The 15572-nt window shown below is 42.1% G+C and overlaps 1 protein-coding gene across 7 annotated transcripts in view; it reads left to right on the top strand.

Annotated features, from left to right (window-relative positions):
* Nucleotides 1-15572, top strand: part of FAT3 (FAT atypical cadherin 3) — a 399748-nt gene that overhangs the window by 183538 nt on the left and 200638 nt on the right. The window lies entirely within an intron of this gene.

The raw sequence follows: 15572 nt of genomic DNA, 5'->3' as shown, positions 1-15572 counted from the left end.
TCTGTACCCCAGGTGCCTTTGCTGAATGAGGCTGATAAAGAAATTGCCCCAGGAGATGTAGCCTGAGGTCTTGGATGGGTGGGCACCTGCCAGGTGCCCACCTGTGCTTGGCAGCTGGTATTTCTCATTCCAGCATGTACCCAGCTTTTCTCACTCACTGGGCTTCTGGGGACCCTCCAGCATGATCTGGAGCTGGAGAGTCGAGGGGATCTTTCAGAGCAATATGCTGATCTTTATGAAGGTAGTTCAGTTTTCACACAATTCACACAGTGCTCCTGCTTCTTTTCATGCTCCTAGTTTTGTTCTGGGGTTTTGATTTTTTTTTTAAGTTTATTTATATCCTGCAAATTTCTAAACAGCTAAAAAACTAGAAGGAATAGACATGTGAGGGAGCATTTTTAATTTTGTGTATGGAAATGATGTTCACTAAATAGGTTTTCAACATTTGGTTGGGCATTCCTATTGCAATATGTGGCATAAGAAGGGGTCAGGATCTTCTCAGGCATAAGCCCAGGTGAAGAATTATGGAGAATATATAATCACTGTGTTCAATCTGCTGAGCCCTAAGGCGCATATCTCACTTATTTTTAACACTTGGAATGGCCGAAGATGCTCTTCCATCTGCATCCCTTCTCCCCCTCCCCACCCCATAAATCCCATCTGGGCAAAGTAGCAGAGTTAGGACTCACAGTGTTTAATGCTTGTGCTTCCCTTCCATCAGCTCCTCCCGCAGAGCAATCTGCTTAGCACAGCCCTGCTTATCTGCCAGGGTGAGCCTGTGACAAGGACTGGAGCAGGGCATGTGGCAGCCCTGCAGCACCCTGGCCTGGTGGCACACCCTGTGGGTTGGCTCTTTGTCCCTCTGCAGAGCAGGCAGGGCACTTTCCCCTAACAGTGAGATCTTATTCTCACAGTTAACACTGACAGTGGTTAATCTTCATTTGCGCTGTGGAAATTGCTGTCTGAGAGCTTAAAGGCTTCAGGATGAGTAACTTTGCTGCTTGGGCAACTCCCAAAGGGCCCCCCTTACACTCAGTGGGCATCCTTGCTACTGACTGGCTGTGATTTGTTATAGAGAGGATAAATCATCCCTTTTCTATCCAATTCAGTGCCAAATGCAGAGCAGTGAGAGCTGGGCGAGGTGGCCTCTTGGAGTTTGTTTTGAAAACGATGAGGCTGACAGAGAGTGTGTGTGCAGAGATCCCTTTCCCAAAGGGGAGCACCAGGCCTTCACATCAGAAGCCTTTCTCCTGATGGGATGCTGATGACCAAAAATAAAAGCATAATGGATTTTCCTAGAGAGTGCCCCTGGGGGTCTCTGACAAGGCTCCTTTCAGACATCTCCCTGCAGTGCACTGGTTTTCTCTAAGACTGTAATTTACACTCCAGTTGTTTTGTACAGGAGACTTGTGCACACACAGGAGAGGTTCACAGCCTGCCAGCCCCACGCTCTTGCTGGGATTCAGCACAGCAGTAAGTCACGTAGAGCGTTGCACAGCAGCCCTAAATGCGACAGCATGCTGTATAATCAAGATGAAAAGGTTTAATGTGAACCCAAATATGCTGCGATTGCTGTATACGTGGGCTGAATGAGCATGCTCCTGCTGTCGGGGGAGAGCAGTCGTTTGAGAAAGGGGATCTTTTATTTTCTGTGTCACTTGGGAAGTTTCAACACTGCCAGCAAACTGGCATCTCACTCCTGTGAGTAATCCACTGCTGAGAGTCAACATGAGGGCAGCATCCTGCATTTTTTACATCTTTTGGTGAGAAGCGACAGTAGAGATGGGGAGTTTGCTAGAGCATAGGGATGTTCTCAGTTATCTTTGGAGGTCAGGTGTCCGTGTTTGCCTTACTCTGGAGCTCACTTTCAGCTGCCTTGTAGCTCATGCAGGTCAGGCAGGTTTCTGGAGGCACATGGACCACTACATGTCTGATCAAGCAGGGATACAGGCAGTCCAGGTTTTGTTCCTGGTTCTAATTCAGGATCATAATTGCAGCCAATTCTTACACTCATGATTGATTATCTGGATAGCAGAAGCAACATTACTCCTTGTATGCCATATCTGTAGATAGGAGAAACCTCTTAATAGACAAGTTGTCACTTCCTACATTTTTATAGACTGGCACAGCTCGTGGTGGCTATTTTAGGCAGTCCAACTGCAAATGTATCGCGTGCCTTTGGATCTCTTTGAAGGCAGGCTTCAGACTTTTCAGAATTATTACCTGCTGTTTGCTCTGTAGGTTTTAGAGAGATGAAGAATTGCTCCTGCAGGAATAAAGAGCTGCTAAAAAACCACTGATAGCAAGATTTGGGCACTGAAGTCACCCTGGGCGTGCTCTCACTGGGGGCTGACTCTGCTGCGGGGGCACAAGTGGCAAGGGCCCTCCTCTTTGGGCTTGGGTTTATATGGGTGCTCCAGGAAAGAGGACGGGAACATGAGCAGCTCGCCCATGTGTGTCAGGAGTGGAAAGGCAGTGTGGGCAACCTCCCATGAAGACCTTTTTTGTTCTCACCTTGATATTTTTATTGAAATACAGCCAAGCATCAGTTTGCGCCTTAGTATGCACTTTTATCTCATGAGCTGATATTCAGAGGTACAAGTACTAAGTGAATAATGAAGCACACGAGCACGTGTGAAACCATAAATCATTTACACTGGAGAACAAGGCAGCCTTGTTCTGCTAACTGGTGGCTGCTGCAGACTAAGTGTAGCAGGTCCAAGAGAGCAAGATGGGATTTTCCTTTACAGTGGGCAGGAGGAATATATTGCAAAAGCACAGTTTTGTGAGGGGAGTAGGAAACATGTTTTTCAAAAAGTTGAGGTGACTCTAGGGGTTACATGACTACAGGGAAAGGCATTCCCCTGGGCATTTTTTTCCCAGCTGTGTATACACACAGCAGCAAGGGAGGCATTCCTGGAGCCCAGCATCTTCAGCAGCTGCAAGTAAGCCAAAGCCCTGATGTGGCTGCTGGGAGAGCCAGGCCTTTTCCTCATAGCTTGGCTTTTGAGCTCGGGAGGGCTTACGGTTGCTTTGGCAGAGCACAGGGTCACGGGGCTGTGCTCCTTTGTGGGTGGTGTGAGATGGGGAGGATGGCAGGGCTGCTGGGCTGACCAGCTCCCAGGAGCGCCACTTTGGGCCCAGGCCGAGTCACTCCTGGGTGAGGGACATGTGCAGGAAGGTAAATTGTCGGAGTTTCATTTTTCTCTTTCTCTTCTGTTTTATGGTTGATTTATGTTTGCTGGTTGTCGGTTTCTCTTCCCGGCTGTTTTATGTCCGGAGATAGCTCAGGGATGCCACTTGCTCGGTTTCTCGGCTGTTTCAGAGACCTGGAAAGGCCCAGAGTGGCCTTGGGCAGCCCGCGCTTCAAAGGACGAGGAGAGACTTCTGATCTTGTTTCGGTCTTGGTGTTTATTAATTGTTTATCTAAAAGATTTTCTTTCAGCCCAACAGAGGTCTGCACAGCAGTCAGCCATGGGCACACTCCCCAGCCTCCGGGGCGGTCACTTATCTTTATACCTAAAGTTACGTGTACAATATTTATGATTTTTCTCCAATACCTTCTACTCTTATTAACCGGTGCACTTCTAGTAAAGACCAATCCCAAAGTGCCACCATCACCACAGAAGATGGAGGCCAAGAAGAAGAAGAAGAAGGACAGGACACACCCCAATTCCTCCATCTTACTTCTTTAGACCCCCCTGTACAGAAATCCTAAACCCTGTGTATTATACTCTAACTAACTTATCCCTTCACCATTTACCCCAGTGAAATCCTTCTATCCTCATACAGGTGTCATCTCCTGTGTAGGATCAAAGTCCTGTCACCAGACACTTCTGGCAACATTCCAGGACTCCCGAGCCCCCCAAGGGTGCTCTCGGTCTCTCTGCACCTCATCCTGAGGTGCTGAGATCCCACAGTAAATAAAACAGAAGTTGGAGTTAATAAAAAAACTGATTGATCAGAGCTGTAAATTCCTACTTCTATTTCATATATATGGGTGTTAATTTCACAGCACAGGGGTAATTTACTGCGTTGATTTATTACGTTTCTGTGCTCTGGAAAAAACGATTTTTAATTCAAACCATTGCATTACTTTGTTTATTGTTAACGTATTTTGAACAAACCCAATAAGCTTCTCTTCAGTCTGACGTAGATTACTTAGGAGATTCTTTAACTAACACGCCAGCAGACCAAATTTCACTCTTGTGCACATTCTTTTCAATTAATTTACTCTAAAATTATGCTTGTGTGTCTGGAAAATCTGCTTACACCTTGCTTAGCCTTTTGCTGGCACCATTTAAACTGAGGCAGACCCCTGCCACCCCTGAAATAGTATTTGCTGCAGTGGTTAAGGCAGGATGCACTTGTGGGTTTAGAAATAGTGCATGTAGGTCAGTACATCTTTGCAGAGCAGCAACACTCTGCCTCTGGAAGCTGTCTCTGAACTGTCACATCTGCAGCTAGATTTGGAAAGACTCTGGATATTTTCACACTGAAGTAGTATTAATATTTATATAAGCTAATACGGGGTTAGTGAATGTCAGAATTTAATTGGTACGAATGCTCCTCTTCTCAGCAGGCTGGGCTTTGCTTTCTTTTGCACTCACAAAGCCAGCTGGCGTAGAATCCTGCTGGGTCTGAAAGCCACGTTTGCTCTGCCATACTAAAACTGTGCTTCACCCTCCTGTCATGCATCCTGATTTTTATAGCTGCTTTTCTTTGGCTTGTCCTGAGAAATCCCCACACGTCTTTGCTCTCACAGACTGGGACAAATCCAGTGAGTGGTTTGCTGCTGCTTCACATCCTGATGGCTGCCAGCAGTACAGATGCTGGGTACCCAGTGCCTCTTTTCAGCCCAGAAATCATAGAATCACAGAACAATGAGGTTGGCAGAGACCTCTAACTTCATCAAGTTCAACCTATGCCCTAACACCTCAACTAGACTGTAGCACCAAGTGCCATGTCCAGAAAATGGACTTTGGATTTTGATGGCATTGCAGGTCAGCTCCCTCCCACTGGGTGCTCCTCCTGAAGGATGTCTCCCTCATGGGTGTTGGCCATGGAGCTTTTGGCAGCTCATGTGTGTGATGAAAATCAGCTCTGCAGATCATGTCATAGCATGAATAGCTCAATGCTATTCAGCCTGTAAGTGTCCTTGCCCTGTTGAAGAGCAGAGAGGACCTTGCAGGGGCGAAAAACATTGATTGTGGGGCTCTCCAGTTAATGGTGAATTTGAGGAATTGATCTCCCTTTCCCTGCATGCTCTTTAACGCCGTTTTTACAAATGCTGAGTTCACCAACAGTTGCAGAGTCCAGCCTGATGTATCCATCACTGATGTGTGGCCATGACTAATACAGAATTTTATAATGTAATTCCCCTACTACATAAGCTGGCTTCCATCCTCTGTAATTTATGTTGTATCAACACACGCTAAATGATCTACTTTCTTTGCTTTCACTTCTCTATTATTTAAAAGTGTGGCTATTAATGACTTCTTTGTAATGTACTCACTGTTAAAAATTGAGCTTTGGAGCATTTTAAAAGCTTTAATTTCTACTTTGGCATGCTTATTCTTTACTAGACACCATATATCCAGTGGCTTGAGCCCAGGGTTAACAGCTGGAAAATCAAAGGACTGTGGATGTTGGAGTTGAGTGCTTAATCACAGTGGGACCTGTAAGTGTGCTAGGCACTGTACAGCATATTAGACAAAGTTACTGCATTAAGGAGTTTGTCATAATAACAATAACAATAACAATAATAATAATAAAGAAAAAAGAGGACGTGAAAAAATTAGGGAGAAGGACATAAATCAAGTCCATCTGCTTGCCAGGGCATGTTTATTCCCCAGAGGAAATTTTCAATTAGATCCTGAGCTGCAGCATGGCAGGGACACAAACTCATCTTTTGTCTTTGAGTCACCTCACCTCATGGTTTTTCTTTTTTTTTTGGTAAGTGGAAGTATTTTCTTGCCTTATGTGATTGTCCTCTAAAATAGTAGACAGTTTGGGGATCAAATATTCTCTGGAAATGCAAGCTATTGATTTTTCAGGCATATTGGCATTAATAGACATGAATTCACAGCCATGTATTCATAGGCACACAAAAAAAAGAAAAAAAAAAAGTGAAGCATCGCTTCACAGTAGGATGAAGAAAGGTATATAAGAATTTTAGACTAAGTAAGTATTGTCTAATGGCCAGACCACAAATTTCACTGAAAATGACAAAATTTGGGCTCAGCCAGCATGTCTCTTCCCTCCTCCCTTCCTCCCTGGCAGCAATTTCCTTCACAATCTGTGTATGTTATCTGTGGAGAGGATAAAGGTGTGAGCTGTGCCACCTCAGTTGCAGCTTCAGTACTGCTGCTATTAATAAAAAAATAAATCCATTTTTATCATTTCTCTTGAACAGACCTGATTTCTGCTAGCAGTGGGTTTTTATTCATGAAGCACTGAATATGGTTGAGATGGCTGGATCTCTCTGGTATCAAGTGCCTCTTTTAAAATGACATTTAAAGATACAATATTTCTTATAAATGCAATTTCTTTGTAATCAGCAGATTTATACTCGGCTTATAGAAATTTAAACCTTTCTTTAGATGCCCATGATGACTTCTTTAGCCCTCTTTCACAGGAAGTTTAAAGAGTATTCCTGTTGCCTTAACTGGACAATTGTGTCCTCACTTAATGCAGCACCAGTTTTTAATCTGAACTCCCTGTTTGCTTCAGTAGAGACTTAAGTCTGAAGGGCATAAGCATGGCAAGGGCCAGTGGGACAGAGTTTCTTTCTGATGGAAGAAGTTGCTGCCCAATAACCAGACAGCTCCCTTCTTTCCTGTCCCAGCCCCAATTCTGGAACAGCAACAATTTTGCCACTGATCTCATAAATCAACATTGTTGTGCATTACATCAATTATTTATTATTGTTACAAACATCAGCAGAGTGTATCTTCTGCCTATTCAGAAGTAACTTCACCTATCAGCTTAGCTGTGAAACTCATTTTTCTACCTTGTCTGTCAGTTCAGTTTCTCTTTTCGTAAATTTCCAGAAGTCATGGCTAGGCAGAACTGTTTAAGATATCGCCTTTTTAATAGGCTGAGCTATTCCTGCACTAATTTTTAAACAGGGCTGTTCCATTCGCTTCCAGGTAGCCAAATTCTCTTGTTGGAATTATTATCAGTGGCAGAAGCAGAGTTTTGCTTACTGGGTGAAACTGTACCACAAGTACTGAGTAACAGCCCTGTTAAATGTATGCACAATGCATATGCTATGGAAACTTGTCATATCCTGCCATACATTATTATGACACCATCAGCTAATGTCCCTGTGTTGCAGTAATTGCTTGTGGTCCAAGTCTGACCTCTGGCTGGAGGAATTAGGTTGGTGAGTTAGGGATGGTGAGGTATGGAGCCTGTGAGCATGGCATTTGTGCAGGAGCAGAGGTCTGGAGAGGGAGCTGCCAGAGAGGAAAATAAAGCTGTGATGTTAGCCCAGAGGAGGTGAAGGCTTGGGATGGGGGTAGTTGAGGGCATTCTTTTTTCCTTTTTATTTCCTACTGCTTTTTAATCAATCAAGTACCTTGTTTTTTTTTTTTGCTCAACAGTCAAAGTTAGTGCTGGTGTCTGTGATGTTGGACACTGCAAATCCCAAGCAGACAATATTAAACCAGCTTTTCCCCCTTTTGCTGAGGTGCAGTGAATACAGTCATACTGTCTTCTTAGATCAGGCACTTTTTGTGGCTTGAGTAGTGTTTCACCTCTTGTGAGGAATGTCTAAAATCTCTTAGTGGACTGGAAGTTAGAGGCAAGGAATGTAGTTCTGGTTTACTCTTAGTGAACATGTGATCCTTGGTACAAATGCTGATATTTCCTGTTTGGAGAATTAGACTGACCTATGCTGCATGTGAGTATTAAAAAAAATAACAAAGCTTGGAAATGGAAATAAAAAGAGAAGGCAACTGGGAAGGCAGGTGTGTTTGCATAAGCCATAATGATGTAAGTAATCACCAACTATTAATTCTTCTTTGTCTTCCATCATGCAGAGAGAGATTGTGTCAGCACCTCTTATACCCCCAAAGTCTCATGACCTCACAGTTCAGCTAAACTAGTCTGTTCAAAAATTAAGCTTAACAGTAGATTGTGTTATTTTTCCCCCCTTTTTTTTTCTGACTCTGTTTCCGTCAGAGTTACGCTGTTATAACCAAACATAATTATTTTCTGTGAAATTACTCTCTCCTCCTTTCCCTTTCCCCCTATGTTAATGAGAGTGTTTTTCGTTTGCTGGGAAGACTGACACAACTTCTTTGAAATTAGTAGTGTTGTTGCCAGTTAAGTATGTGACCTTATCTGTGTAATTGTACAGATCGTGCTGCCATATGTCTCCATGCACAGAGCTTAATTTAACCAGAGCCATACATGTGTAAAAATAAAGCAGTATCTGGGGGTTAAATATCAGAAGAGCCCCCTAATCACAGCTTTCACGTTATGTGCAACTTTTTACAGAGCTTGAAGAGCTCTGAAGTTAAATTTTTAAAAAACACTCTGCACGGGACCATGCTCTTGCAACCTTGTTTTTACGTTGATCGTCATGTGGATTTTACTATGCCTCTACTTCCTTGTGTGTTGTTCCTACTTGGTTTCTCCCCATGTGGCAGCTAAGTCCTTCATGCTGCTTGGTAAGGTAGAATAGGACCATCTTAAATTTTTTACGAGCAAGGGACTGATGCAAAGAAGGCAGCTAACACATCCAATACCAGAAATAAAAATTTGGTCTTAATTTGCCTTCAAAGCCAATGGCCACATGTAGTGCAAAGCCTTGTGGCATGGGTCCAGCCCGTCCTACCCTGCTAAATGCAAGGCAACCCTGGCACCAGTGATTTCTGGGCATGTTGAAGCCCCAGTAGGATCTATTTCCTATCCTGCTCCCAGCTAGCCACCACTTGCCATCCCTGCCTTTCAGTCCTTCCTGGCCTTTCTTTCTCTCTGGCCAGAAGCAAGCCTGGGTTGCCCACAGGAGAGAAAGAATTAGAGTTTGCACAGGGACAAGGAGTCTCAGATGGCTCTGTTGGAACCTGTGCATATAAGGGCAGAGCTGACTCTTGTCTCTTGGGTGGGTAAAGGAGCCCCCTTCTCCAATCAGCCTAATGCAGGCACAAGCTTAAGCGTTTGTGCTGGGTGCTGTCATGGAGCAAGGAAGCAAACCCAGAGCACTCAAGTCTCCCACTACCTCCAATAATCATGTTCTTTCTTTGTCAATACTACATTTGCTTGTACTTTCTGCGTAGGAATGTTTCCTCGTTGCTCCCTGTGTACATAAGTCAATGTCATGACATGCCTTGGGTTTGTTGCCTTCTAAGAGAAATTTAATATTTGTGTCGGATGAGTTGCATGCAAGGAAACTGTGCTGCAGTGATCTATTTATATGGTAATTAGCAAGTAGCTTTGCAGCTCTTAAAGGGATTTGGTTTGAAAACTAAGTATTATTTCCTGAATTTTAACTTAGCCACAGTGTATGAGCAGCATATGCACTTTTTTTTAATGTAGCCACAATACTCAAAAGATAAATGTAAGTCTGCTCTGCAAGAGAATATTTTGGCTATTATTAATTTTGCTCCATTTACCATATGCTTGTGTTTTCTGACCTCCATTTTATTCACAGACTCTGTGTAATAAAATGTGCAGTATTAAAACAAAAGTTGCTTGAAGCAGCACAAGTACTTGTGGTGCCACATCTTCAGTTGAATTAGGTGGTTTGTGTCACCTGGGAATTTGACCATCATATCCTTAAGAAGTTATTACTATGGAAAGGTGCTGCCGTTGCTCAAAGGTATTGGAGGTATTTTTGTTAATAGAAGAATGAGATTAGTTTTTTTAAATCTTTGAAGAAATGCCGTAAGCCCATGCAGATCCTTCAGGAGAGGCAAACAGATGAAGAATCTTCTCTTTGTCCTTATTATTCTGTGTCTGAGGCAGTTCTTGAGACACGACCTGGGAATGCACTGCAAATGACACAAGGAATAATTGCTGCTAAATTTAATTTATCGAGTAGGTGTGAATTAGATTAATTAAACAGAGAATAAACACACACAAGATTACTCAAAGTAGCTGCATGGATGGAAAAATGTTAGACTGTGTTAAAAGCTTAGATGTACATGATGCTAAGATATTTTTCATGTGAGTCTGTAATTTCTTAGGGGATTTCTCTCGGGTTTTTTATTTCTTTCTTCTAACACTTAATGTAATCCAAACTGATTAAGGGAATGCTGTGCATTAGAGGGAAGAAAAATAAGGCAAACACATGCTTAAGAGTTAACCTGAGTAGTCTATTGGGTGAGCTGCGGCTTTGACTCAATAATACGCCCGTGCCCCGCATTTGTATGAGTGAAAACCCCTCGGCTTGGGTTGGATTCTCTTGCAGAGGACAGAGTCCTTTAAGAAGGATGCACAGCTCAGCATCAGAGAAGCAAATTGGCAGGAACTGGATGCAGTCCTTGTTTGGTCAGCTGCATGAGGGGGCTTCATGCCCCTCTCCCAAGCTTAGCTCTGATCTGTCGGTGCATCTCTCCTTCTGCAACCTGATGTTGAGCAGGCAGGATCTCAAGGACTTTTTATTGTATTCAGCCTGTATGAGGAGCTTTCCTCTCCACCTCCAAAACGTCTGTCTCTACTTTCTGCTTGAAGTAATTGTGCAAAATGGCTGTGATTTTACAAACACCCTGCAAAGCATTAGTCTAATCGCTTTACTCCTTTATTAACAACAGAAGTGCAGCACTGAGAACGTAATTAAGATTTAATGGGAAGACAGAAATTTCAGAGAAGGAAAGATTCCTATGTAGTGAGACATTATTTTTGCTTATAAACAAACATGAGGAAAGGAGATGAAAACATGAAGAAAGTAGTAAATGTTTTGTTGAAGGGATTGTGTGAAGACAGTTGCATGACACAAAAAATATTGCATGTCCAAAATTGTTTCACCTATCCTTGTATGGACTTGGCTTTTGTCATCATGAATGTCCACCCTCAACTCTAATAGTTCCTCAGCAACCCAGAATCATATACTCAAGATACCTTAATTTCTGCATATTGAGTCCTGCAAGAAAAGTAAGAAGAATTGTGGGGGTTCAGGTTGGGTTTGGTTTTGTGTTTTTGTTACTGGTTTGGAATTTTTTTGCACAAGTTTTTGTGGATTTTCTTTAGCGCTTTTATTTCGACCATTCAATAATTAAAAATAATTCATAGCTAAGAACTCAGTCAGGAAAAGCAAAACCTGTGCTGCCTTTTGGTAAGCTGAAACGGTGTCTTATTTTTTTAAATATTTATTTACAATTTTGTGGCACCTTCGTAGCTGCAGCCACGAGGCAGCACCCTGCCGTGCTTGGCAGGATGAGGGGAGTAAAAGATGGCTGCTACACTGAAAAAGCTCGCAGTTTAGGGGGAGCCTGAGACAACAGATGGGGAAAAGCAGATGGAGATGCGTCAGAAAAACCAAGGCGGGATTGATCAGTGCTAAGTTTGTTGCTGGGCACTCTCGGTGTGCGGAGGAGGGCAGAGCAGGCTTGTGGAAAGCGGAGCATGGGCCAGTTTGGACACGGGCTGGCAGGGTGCCCTTGTGTGCCACAGGCTTCATCCTGGGGCTGCAGCTCCCAGCCTCTTGCAGAGCTTGCACTGAGGGGTTGCAAGGGATTGGCTCCAAATAGGATGCAGGATATATATAGGTTCTGCATCTGCATCTATGGAAAGATTTCCCTCTCTCTCTCTGAGGTGTGTATATATAGATATATAGATTATTTTTCTTCCAAAATTTAACACAGATTGCAAAGGGTTGCTTCTGGTGGGTTTCAGTTTTGGCTCTTTCTTTCTTTCTTTCTTTCTTTCTTTCTTTCTTTCTTTCTTTCTTTCTTTCTTTCTTTCTTTCTTTCTTTCTTTCTTTCTTTCTTTCTTTCTTTCTTTCTTTCTTTCTTTCTTTCTTTCTTCCTTCCTTCCTTCCTTCCTTCCTTCCTTCCTTCCTTCCTTCCTTCCTTCCTTCCTTCCTTCCTTCCTTCCTTCCTTCCGACCCTTCCGACACTTCCGACCCTTCCGACACTTCCTTCCGACACTTCCTTCCGACACTTCCTCCCTCCCTCCCTCCCTCCCTCCCTCCTTCTTTTCCTTCCGCCACTTCCTTCCTTCCTTGTTTTTTGTTATCTTTGGGGTTGTTTTCTTTTTTTTTAATTAAAGGAATTTTCAGTAAAAAAACATTCAAAGTGGATTTTTTTCTTCTCTTCATTGGAATGTCTGTAAGTTTAGAGGTCTTTTTTCCCTGTTCTGTTTCTCTGTTTTCATGAGAAAAGAAAGACAGAGGCATTCTTACAACAAAAGGGTTAAAGTGCCCTTTAAGTGGGACATGAGGGCACAGTCTCCTGGAAAGGCTGAAGTTTTCAAACATGATGTCCAGCTGTGCTCCTGCAAGGTGAAATTTCATTTATAATCTGGAAAAGCTGACCTCACCATAGGTAAAAAAAAAAAAACCTAATGGAGCATCCCCATCCCTTCCTCCTACACTGGAGATCTCAGGGTTCTGACATGGGGATTTATAGAGGCATTTGCTGTCTACAAGCAGAATAGAATCCAAGAGGGTCTCTGAATTCTTGATTTCTCATTGGTAATGATGTGCATGTAGACAGGTGTACCAGGGTTAAAATCCTACCTTTTCTTCACCTGCCTACCTGTGTGGGCAGAGGGACTCAGTGTTAAATGACAATCAGACATTTAGAGCAAAATTCTCATCTCTTTTTAAGCATGGCTGGATCTGGTATCAATCCATGTACTTAAAAGGATCATATCACTGGGGTTCTCAAGTGCATTTTTTTAAACCTAAAATTTGCACTAACATACCATGGGGAGCTGAAGAATTACAGTCTATGTAATTTGTCAAGAAAAATTGAAGAGGTTGTGGCTTCATAGTTTGTGTGTGCTTGCATGGAGACAGAATTTATGATGAGGGTTTTCTTTCATCTAACAGATAAAAGTCATAAAAGACAGTGAAGTTAGAGAAATTCAGACTGAAAAGAATTCTATTTTTCTGGCTCAGGATAGTTGTAGCTGTAAAGGTGCTTTTCCAAGGTTATGGTCCAGACACAGAGGCCAAGTGACAAGATTCCCTGACCATTATCATCCAGGAGCACAAAACAGATTATCTGATCTGGCCTAAAAACCTATTAATGCATAATGAACACAGTTTAAGCCAAAAATTACCATAGTAGTAGAGGGGATTTATGGCACAGCTCTGTTTTGCACAAAAAGCTAGGAGGAGAGGCCATGTCTCTTCTGGGAATGGATAATATTTATTTAAATACAGTGTTGTCCCATGTTTTTCTCCTTTGGGCTACTTGAATACCATTATTGCTGTGAAATGTTATAAATAAATCAATGAAAGGAAAAAAAGTTATATGTATTTCTATATTGATTCTAACAGGACAAAAATAAGAAATCTTTAGCACCAACTTGCCTCACATAAGAAGCATGATTTTCTTGCTCTGTCACAGCTCACAACATTGCAGACCATATTCCTTTTAAAACACTGTCTCACTGATAGCAAGGTGTGATGGAGCTTTTCAGACTGTTGTTTGTTACAAATTTTTGGATTAAAAAGTTTCCTATCTGTTACAAAACATCAGTAAGCACATTCAGTGAGGTGTGGGGTAGGAGTGACTTGTTCCATTTCTGAGGGCATGTAATATTTTATCATCTTGCAGCCTTCTTGCAATTTGGTATGCTGAGAGAAATTAATTTGACTGTTTACAATATTTAATTTTCAATAATTATTCAAGCATATAGAACAACAGGCATTTACAGTATGTAGTAAACAGATGGATTAGAAATTGTGCATGCAATTAGAAACTGCACTTAAAATACAAACGTGCATTTGAATATTCAGTTACCCTTAAAAAGAGAAAAGGTATAGATAAAACTGTGAGTGTCTTAGAAATTATTTCTAGAGCCCATGAAGTGCCCTTCATAAGTGGGTCTTTTCCAAAAATATTCATTTAATTCCAATTTCAAATTGCATGTACTTCTTTTTTCTTAAGATAAGACTGAATTGTTCAGATTTGCTAGTTTTTCCATGCTGTTGTGGTTTCAGAATCACTGCAGGATCACTTTTTCCAGCCCCTAAAGAGAGGCATCCCCCCAGCATCACCGTGTCCATGGTGTTGGTGGTGTGCAATGCAGGGTGCTGACTCTGCCTGGCACCCAGTCCTCAGCCCTGCCTTTGCTAGAGGCCCACTTGAGCCATGGCACTTGAGAAATTATTTTGTTGGGACAAGATAAATCTTTTCCAGAAATTGTGGAGCTGTCAAGATGTGAAAGTACTCTAAATGAATAACAGTCTGATCTTATTACTTTAGAGTTTATCCTTTCCCCACCTTGAATTGTGTTGCAATCTTTCATTCGGTCAAAACTGATTTGTAGGATAGATGACACTGCAACCCCCAGTGAAATCACCAGAAATACCTGGAAATGATTTTTAGAAGTGACTTTGGAGAGTCCATTTTAGATGCCTGTGCAAATACATTCTCCCCTGATTTTGGCGTGGTCTCCTCACACGACTCCTGGATTGAATACTTTGGTGCTGTGCACCTGGCACATGCACCAGGCTGTCTACATCAGAGCTGGTGTAGAAGAGCCCCAACTTCATTTTCTCTTTTAATTTAATAATTTAAAAAAAACCCAACCAAACAAAAACCCCCAAAAACAAAAACAAACCCACTTTTGTCTCATGAATACTTTGGAAAAAATGGGCTATAAATGTAACACCCTTGAGGAAAGAGGTTCATCCTGCTTTCAGTGAAGTCAGTGGGATTCTTGCCATTGCTGCAGATGGGTGTGGGATTGAACCCTTAGTGATTGTCTGAGTGTGAAATGAGAAAATATATTTAGCCAGGTTCATTTGAAATTATTAGAGACAAATTCTCATCTAAGGTAACAGTTGGAGCTGATTTCTGTGGCCTTTCAGCATATTGACCATAAATCATGTCACGAGTATTAAATAGCCCCTTCCCCCCATATGTACCTCCTCCATTTAAAGGGATTATAGTTTAACATAGAAAAAATATTTGAAATCTCTGCCACTGAAGTGGCAGTTTACTGGATCCAGTTTACTAGATTAGTTATTTGACTTTGCGAATTGCTTTGACTTTAGGAAAAAATAAGTAGTTTATGATAGTTATTTTCCATTTTTTTACTATAGTTATGCTATTGTTCTCTTCACTGTTGTAACACAATTAATTCTACTTATGTATTTGCTGATGAATGTCATTTTTTTTTCCTAGATCTTGCAGCATAGTGCATGAGGGCTCCTCTGTTTTTCCTGCTTATGATATTTTCTGGTTTAGAGATGGAAGCAGAGTGTTTGTGGAGGTTTTGCAGTGTTACAGGACAGTGACTAAAGAGATTCATAGTCTTTAGGTCAGAGGGGTATTATATCACCTGCTCTGACCCCTTCATGGTAGACATGACAGAAAATCACCTAATTACTCCTACACTGAGGTATCTAACTGGTGTTTGACTAAAGCCTGTATTCCAGGAAGATA

This window comes from Melospiza georgiana, chromosome 2 (genome assembly GCF_028018845.1).
Source record: "Melospiza georgiana isolate bMelGeo1 chromosome 2, bMelGeo1.pri, whole genome shotgun sequence".
Taxonomy (NCBI): Eukaryota; Metazoa; Chordata; class Aves; order Passeriformes; family Passerellidae; genus Melospiza; species Melospiza georgiana.
The sequence above is the reverse complement of the archived record's forward strand: the minus strand, read 5'-3'. Positions and strand labels throughout refer to the sequence as shown.